Source organism: Brassica napus, chromosome C7 (assembly GCF_020379485.1).
Source record: "Brassica napus cultivar Da-Ae chromosome C7, Da-Ae, whole genome shotgun sequence".
NCBI classification, from domain to species: Eukaryota; Viridiplantae; Streptophyta; class Magnoliopsida; order Brassicales; family Brassicaceae; genus Brassica; species Brassica napus.
Genome location: NC_063450.1, coordinates 1,558,456 through 1,567,548, shown reverse-complemented (window position 1 = coordinate 1,567,548; position 9,093 = coordinate 1,558,456). Strand labels below are relative to the sequence as shown.

Sequence of the window (9,093 nt, the reverse complement as noted above, 5' to 3'; positions counted from 1 at the left end):
TTTTTGAAATTGTGAACTCTGGTTACTTTTTTGACTATTTCCAAAGAAGTTTATGTTTCCGCCCTGGTTTCCAAATTTCTGGAATCCGGTACCTCCGATGTAGTTCACATTTTCTTCTCCTTTCGTATCTGCTACTTCTCCTTCAGCTAAACAGACTTGCTTCCTAAGAAGCTCGTGCACCACATCAAACTTAGCTCTTACTTCGTCCATCTGTTCCTTCCCGATAGAGGCTACAGACTTCTTCCATTCAGAGTCAGTGTTTTTGGTGCTGCTGCTGGTAGCAAGGTTTTCGATAAGTCTCACAGCTTCTAACGGATTCCGAGTAGTGAATTTTCCTTCATTCGCCATATCAAGAGCCATTTGATACTGTAAGGCGAGACCTCGGAAGAAAGTGCTTAGCAGCTGCACTTCGTTAAATCCGTGGTGTGGACAGTCTCGCTGGAAGAACCTAAATCTAATCCACGAATCTTTGAAGGACTCTCCAGCCTCCTGCGAGAATGTGGAAATCTTGTTTCGAAGTTCTTCAGCGCGTGCCTCATCGAAGAAGTTTCGTAAGAAAGCATTCTTGATGTCGGTCTAGGATGTTAAGGATCCTGTGGGTTGCTGCATAAGCCAATGCATCGCTTCTCTATTCAGCGTGTATCTGAAGAGCTTGCAAAGCAGGTAATTTTGGGGACTCCTTCCATCCGAATAGCAGCGATTAAATCCTCGAACCGTTCTAGATGGTCCATAGGATGCTCGTGCGGTAACCCAGAATAGGGTACCTGCGACACGAGAGTGTAGTATTGAGGATTCAGCTCAAAATTCTGCTTCTGGATCTCCGGAAGTCGAATAGCTGATCTGTTGGAATAGTACTCATCTAGGCGATTGTTGTCGGCCAGTGGTTTCGATCGAGCGTCCTCGTCTACAGGTTGAGCAGCTCCTGTAGTATCAGCATCAGGGATTACAGTCCCATGAGCGTTCATTTTCTAACCTATTGCATTACGCAGATGACTGTCCTGGTCATACAGGTTTCCGTTCTCGTCCTGTGTTAGAATAATAATGTTTACCATTTTTGATGACACGGTATCGATCAACGTGCGCGGTGTAGTATCGATCGTTGTCGAACAATTAGGATCGATCGACGATGAAGGTCTGGTGTCGGTCAACGGTTGGTTGTGAGTATCGATCGACGACGAAGTTGTTGCGTCGAGCAATGTGGAACGTTGACCTCTACGGATGGTGCGTTCCAAATGAGCAGGATCGTCTGAGAACAGCAAGTCTTTCTCCTTGTTGCTTCTGGTACCGCTGGGCATGCACCTGAAAAGACAAGAAAAAGATTATGTTAGAAAGGGGGTAGAGAAAAGAATAAGAATCAATAAAACTAAATCTAATGGCGATCAAAGCTCCCCAGCAACGGCGCCAAATTTGATACCACTCAAATTACCCTAAGGAGTGTTACTCTCATCAAAAGAGGTTCAGATGTAGTACTTAGGGATCGAATCCACAAGGAGCTAGGGAACAATTAAATCTAGTGTTTATTAATTCTAAGAGTTGTAAATGTTTAAATGAAATAGCAATAGTAACAAGCGAAGTAAATAGTAAATGTAACTTGATTGGAAATGATATTAGATGCAGGGCCACTATTCAGGTGTTGGAGATTATAATACCTATAGAATGCCTATTTGTTGCATGCATAATATGTTAGAGCTCAACCGTTTAACTCAATGATCAGCTGTCGCATGTTTCACTGGTTAACAGGCTAGATCTCGTGTCTCAACGGTTAGTATGTTGACGACGAAAGAGTGTCGATCGACGGTCCTATTGGGACGTCGACCGATACACCTTTGCCTACGTTGACCGATAGTCAGTTGAGGACATCGATCGACGGGTTCTAGCCAGGCCTATGCGCGAGTATGATATGCCCTATTAAGATACTAAATTGGCGGTTACCCCTCTCTAGCAATCCAAATATGATAGATAGATGTCAGGATGGGATAACAAGGGTGCTTGAGTATGCAATCCTTTTATCATGTTCCAGTTAGCAAGGTTAAAACAATCAATGAATACAAATCTATCATGAATATCACAACCAGGCAGATCTATAGTTTGGGGCTAATCCCACAAATCTATCTGAACCCTGGATCTAATAAATGAACTACTCAGACATACCAAAACAATTCATGACAATGAAGAAATGAGAATTCATAGTATAATGAAAAGAAATGAAAACAAGGAGTTCCAATCACAAGTGATCTTCTCTCCAAAACTCTCTCTCTCTCTCTCTCTCAAAGTAAAACTGTAACAAAAAGCACTCTTTGCCGTCAAAACACTTAGGCAGTATATAATCTACTAGGTTAAAAACTCGTCAGGGAATTTTCGTAATTTGGCTTGGACTTGGGCTTCAAGTCCGTTGGATCCAAAATGTCGCGTATCCACTGTCTCGACATCGATCGATGGTACTTGTGTACATCGATCGATATTAATCTTCATTTGTCGAGGCATATCTTGGTTCGATCGACAACACTGATGTGCATCGATCGATTGTTCTTCCTCTCGTCGACCTCTACATGGTCAGCTTGGATGAAATCTCCTTTAAGCTCCAAAATGCTCCAAAGTCATGGCTTTACTCCGAAATGCACCTGAACCTGAAAACATACCTAGAAGAGTAGAAAACATAGATATATATATATATATAGTAAAACATCTATATACCATGGATGAAAACGAGTCAAATCCAAGGTATATCACATCATTATCATCATATACCTTTTTTGTCAACTATCGTCATACACCTATATTCAATAGACATGACAAAATTCAATCTCAAGGTCAAACTCACTGTAGGTTTACTCAAAAAGCACATCTGATGCAACAATTCAATCACAATTTTATTATCATTGCCGGCTTAAAGAACCAAGCAAACGTACTAGATCACTACGATCTTTTATCATGTTCAGCCATGTATGAAATAAATGATATCAACATTCTTTTTTTGAATTATACAGAGGTATCCTGGCCCCAAGGAAGTGATCCAGACTAATCACGTGTTGCCACGTGTCGGTCGTCTGTCCCTGGTGATGCCGAAATGTTAATTCCCCAGTGGCTGGAATTCGAACCCAGGTGGCGGTACTCACAGCTATAAACCCTTTACCACTAGAGTTAGAAACCCCGGTTTGATATCAACATTCATGTTTCTCATATGTCAACTTAGTCAGTAACATAATTTGATTTTGTGACTATACGTCACCAAAATAGTTTCGACTGGTTAGAAATGGTTATATGATTTCAAAATTGGTTTACAATATTATAATACAAATCAATTTAGTTAACTAAATTGACGTGTTCCAAAAGCAAGATTACTTGCTTGCAAAGTTCGATTATTAATGTGATATACGGAGTAAAAATGCTTTTTGGAAAGGAGATTATGCTAAATATAGGAAATATGTAACATTTAAAATGTTTTTGGCAATAACTAGATTTTTTTTTTGTTGTGACTGAACAAATATTGGTAATTAAATCACTATATTTGAGTTTCTATATTTATAAAATGAGTCAATAGCTACTTACTATAGTTATAAAAAGTAAATTTAGACTTACTATAGCTATGGTTGCCCAAATTTTCAATCAGAAAAAAATATGTATAACTCAATGAATGAGCATCAAACAAGTAATAAAAGGGGAATATAAGCCTAGTTAGGAGGTCCACGTAGGATAGAAAAATCGTCCAATCAGAAAAATCCTTTTTGACAGTCAGCACGGCTTTGGTAATACTAGGCTTCCCTTTTTTTATGAGCCCGCATGTTGATGTGAATGCCCCATAAAGCCCATATCTATAATAATAAAGTACCTTTTTTTAACGTGCAGTACCTCTTTGGAGGAGAAAAAAACACGTGGCTTACTCTAAAATAATCTAAACTTTTTCTACGTGCAGTACCTCTTTAGGGCAAGTGTTATTAGTGTGAGGGGCTCTAATTTTTTTTTCTAGAAAGCCCAGATTTAATCAGGGTTTGCTTCATCTTTGATGGCGGGACTGCAGGCTGCGTCGCCGTGTCTCTTCACATCTCACCGCCTCCGACCTTCATCTCTGTAACGGCTTCATTTATTGTCACTCGAATACATTAACCCAAGATTTTGAGCCTTTTGCACCGCATTAGAATCCTCCAACGTAACCGACTCAAGCTTCACTTATAAATGCTTTCGTTGCTTACGATGTGTTGCACCAAACGAAATCCTAAAGGTGACTATGCGATGAACTATGAGCTACTACATTGCATCATATAGCTTTAACAAGTTGTTTTTAACTTAAATTGCTGCTTAGAGCTATTGGTCAAGGTTTGAGATATTTTTAATTTGTAGTGTTCTCGTGTTTCAGTTTCTATGCATATTAGATCAAGCTAGGTTCTTATTTTGTTAATTACATGCAGGTGCCAAAGCAAATGTTTTTGCTGGTGATGCAACTCCGTTGCACCTTGTTGCTGATATTGGAGATCTTATGTTAAACAATTGTTTACTTAAAGCGGGAGCTGATCTTAATCAGAAAGAGGTAAGCTCAACGTAACAAGCAGCTCTTTAGTGATGAACATAAATCCTCACATGGCTGTGATTTTTAGGAAGGCAATAGGCCATTAGAAGTTGCAGTTCTAAGAGTTAACAGAAAGATTGTCAAGACTCTCTTCCCGCTGACAATAAAACATGAAACTATTTCAGATTGGACATTTGTTGGAGTTCTCGCTCAACAGGGAACTAATAAAGAACAAGAGGAAAACTCAAACAAGTCAAAATCTGGAGAGAATGTGATTAAGAAAGACCTTCATGAGGTACTTCATATTTTAAAGTTTGAACAATGAAACATTATAATTCACTGAGTTATCAATGAATCTCCAGCTATTTGATGAAGCAGCCAATGCTTTTTACGAGGGAGTAAAGCAAAGAGATCTTTGATGGGTTCAGGTTTGTTTGAAACCCTCATGATGTTTTGTTTCTTTAATCATTTTTCAAGATGGTTGAAGTGTCTTTTCTTTCTTCTACAGAGAAGCTGTAGATGCTCGAAAGAAGTTTCACGGCAAGAACAAGATTAAGGTCAAACCCCAAGATCTTTTAAAGATGGCTCTTTTTAGTATATGCATGAAGTTTTGATTTTGTTTTTTACCTTGGTCTCTCCCCTCTGCACTGTTGCATATCTTTACTTAAATGTACTAAAATTTTCAGGCATAGAGTTTGGTTTGGCTATGATTTTGTCATTGTGTTCAGATTTACAGCTTTGATTTTAAAAATTGTAGAACAATAATTTGATTTGTTTTAGTTAACATTTTTTTTTATTTTTTCCAGAAAATATTTAATCTACTAAACTATTTTTAACTTTTGATATCTAATCTATTACTAAAATTTATAAAATATAACCCTCTACGATAATATGATATTGTCTAGACATTTTTTATAACAATATTTTATTCAATCCGGCGACTCTGTCTTCATTGCCGTCAGCTTTACTTCCCCTCCCACTTAGGCAACATAAAGAAAGAGGAGAGCTTATAAGTGTAGATATGGTTTTGCCCAATCAGAAGGTTAACATACTCAAGTTTCTATCATTTCATATATTATATAGGTTTACTCAAAACCTCCCAAACTTTACATCTCTACAATCACGTTTTATAATTGCAGTCTACCCTGATCCATAGATACATCGGACTCCATAGACTAAACTGTAACGATCTGATTCCGGTCTTGGAACTCGTTAGCCAGCTAAAGCCCAATCAATACATCAAGGCCTAAAATGTTTGTCTATAAATACTCCATCTTCACATTGTTTTCTCCACCTGCATCAAAAACAAAATCAGAAAGTTAGAGGAAAAAGAAAATAGAGAGAGTTCTATGAAGAGAAAGGTGAAATATTTGTAGAAGTTGAGCCATGGCCGGAGCTCATCACGACCGATGCACGCCGAGGTTTCGCCAAGGTTGTCACCACCGTTCGCCACAGCTGATAATCGTTGGAAACCGCCACCTCTTAAGCTTTGTTTTCGTCCGTTCAGTAAATCGACCATATCTTCCTAACCGTTTCGAATCTTGTGCATGCAAACCCACCATTGTGTTCCTCTCGTCGAGACAAAGCCGTAGACACCAACCACGCCGTAATCGGAGCCCAGACGAAGATGGTAGAGCCTCCCAAAGATTTGCATCCGCACGCGCGTGAACCGCACGCGCCACCGTCTCCGACCGCCGTTCGCCGGAGCCGCCGTGCTCGGCCGCCGTCAGCCCGCCGCCGGGAAGCTGCCGCCGTATTGCCGCAGCACCTCCGCCGTCGCCGGTGACATTTTCGGTAAGACATCGCCCTCCGCCGTCGCCGCCGATGACCGGCGCTGGTGAGTCGCCGACGACTCGCCAACCCGGCTGAGTCGACCCGGTGAGTCAACTCGGTGACTCGGTCAACCGGTTGGTTTGGCCGGTTTAAAAATTGATTTTGGTTCGGTTAGAGTAAACCGGTCGGTTAAGTCTAATTGATTTATGGTCAAGGGTTGACCGGATTGACCTTTGACCAGCGAGTTGACTTTTCCATAAACTTTGACCAGACCCGTTTAAAACCGTTCGAAAGGCGTTCTGACTTGATTTTTCGTCCTGATTTCAGATTTGGAGTCTATTTCAGCATCTGGAGTTCATAGATACCACGTCTTCTTGTTGCTAAGGTGAGGGCTACTCCGTTAAATCCCGAGCTAGTTTAGTACTACCGTTATGGAAAGTTTAGTTTCGAAACATGATATGTCTCTGTGAATCGAGTCTCTTTTGTGAGTCTTGCTTGATCATTATTGTTATTGATTGATAAATCGAAAATAGGATAATAGAGAATTCAACGGTTTTGTGAAATGATTGATGTTAAAGACTGTTATATATATGTACATATAGTTATATAGTAGGGACTATGCGATGAGTGCGGGGATTCAGAGATGTCTGAGCTAGCGACGCAGATGTTTGGTGTTAGTGCGGGGGTACAGTGAGGTACCAGCGACGCAGATGGTATTTGTGCGGGGGTACAAAGACGTTTGTAACATCGACGTAATGGGTGGTTGTGCAGGGGTACAGAGACAGACTGTACTAGCGACGCAGCGGGTATGTATATCCTTATGAGGAAATGCATGGTTCAGAGAGTAGCTATTTACTATAAGCGCATGGGTTGTAGTGGCTAGTTCTCTAGCCGCATAATGATTGTTCTGTGTGGTGCTATAGGCACCGTGTTTGTTTCATGCTAGAGCTAGGCCTACGTAGTTGTAGTTCTATGAACTCAGTCAGTGGTTTGCGGTTTAGCATCCATACCTCGCTGGGCAACTCCCCTGTTGCTCACCCGTCCTTCTTTCCCCATTTCAGGTGAGACCGACGAGAAGGAGTGATTATCGGACCGGTGCTATTGGGCTTTTGGGCTTCTATCGCTTTTATCATTATCGGGCTTTTAGGCCTTTGGACTTTTATCGTTTATGTTATTTCCTATTTCAGACTTTCGGATTTATGTTATCTTTATATTTCGGACTTATGTCATTATCTATATTTCAGATGTTATTTTATATTATGGATTTCCAGCGTGGATGTTGACTTTCAAATATTTATAAATGGAGATATCAAAGCTATTTATTTATCGAATTATTTTTATTATTTCGAAAGTGACAGGTGTCACAGTTTTGGTATCAGAGCTATTTAATTATCATAATATTTTATTATGTAAATTGGGGTGTCACAGTTTTTGGTATCAGAGCTATTTATTTATCATAATATTTTATTATGTAAATCGGGGTGTCACAGTTTTGGTATCATAGCTATTTATTTATCGTAATATTTTATTATGTAAATTGGGGTGTCACAATTTTTGGTATCAAGGGTTGACCGGATTGACCTTTTCCCAGCGAGGTATGGGATGCTAAACCGCAAACCACTGACTGAGTTCATAGCACTACAACTACGTAGGCCTAGCTCTAGCATGAAACAAACACAGTGCCTATAGCACCACACAGAACAATCATTATGCAGCTAGAGAACTAGCCGCTACAACCCATGCGCTTATAGTACATAGCTACTCTATGCACCACACATTTCCTCATAAGGATATACATACCCGCTGCGTCGCTAGTACAATCTGTCTCTGTACCCCCGTACAACCACCCGCTGCGTCGATAGTACAAACGTCTTTGTACCCCCGCACAAACACCATCTGCGTCGCTGGTACCTCACTGTACCCCCGCACTAACACCAAACATCTGCGTCGTTAGCTCAGACATCTCTGAACCCCCGCACTCATCGCATAGTCCCTACTATATAACTTTATGTACATATATATAACAGTCTTTAACATCAATCATTTCACACAACCGTTGAATCCTCTATTATACTATTTCTGATTTATCAATCATTAACAATAATGATCAAGCAAGACTCGCAAAACAGACTCAATTCACAGAGACAAATCATGTCTCGAAACTAAACTTTCCATAACGGTAGTACTAAACTAGCTCGGGATTTAACGGAGTAGCCCTCACCTTAGCAACAAGAAGACGTGGTATCTATGAATTCCAGATGCTCAAGTAGAATACAAATCTGAAATCAGGGCGAAAAATCGAGTCATAACGCCTTTCGAACGGTTTAAAACAGGTCTGGTCAAGGTTTATGGAAAAGTCAACTCGCTGGTCAAAGGTCAATCCGGTCAACCCTTAACCACAAATCAATTTGACTTAACCGACCGGTTTATCCTAACCAAACTGAAATCAATTTTTAAACCGGCCAAACCAACCGGTTAACCGTGTCACCGAGTTGACTCACCGGGTCGACTCAGCCGGGTTGGCAAGTCGTCGGCGAGTCACCGGCGCCGGTCATTGGTGGCGACGGCGGAGGGCAGTGTCTTACCGGAGAAGTCACCAGCGACAGCAGAGGCGTGGCAGTGATACTGCGGCAGCTTCCCGGCGGCGGGCTGACGGCGGAGGAAAGCGGTGAAAGCGGCGGAGGACAGCGGCGAAAGCGGCGGAAGACAGCGGCGAAAGCGGCGGAGACGATTCCCGGCGGCGGTGCGTGTAACTCACGCACGCGCAGAGGTGAAACTTCCGGAGGCTCTAGTGGCTTCGTCCGGACTCTGATTGT

General features: G+C 41.2%; 1 non-coding gene across 1 annotated transcript; it reads left to right on the top strand.

The window, feature by feature from the left end:
- The first annotated feature begins 415 nt into the window (after positions 1–415).
- On the top strand, positions 416–522 carry LOC125590943. The gene has a single exon (XR_007326940.1). It is a non-coding gene; the product is annotated as a small nucleolar RNA R71 (small nucleolar RNA).
- The last annotated feature ends 8,571 nt before the right edge of the window (positions 523–9,093 follow it).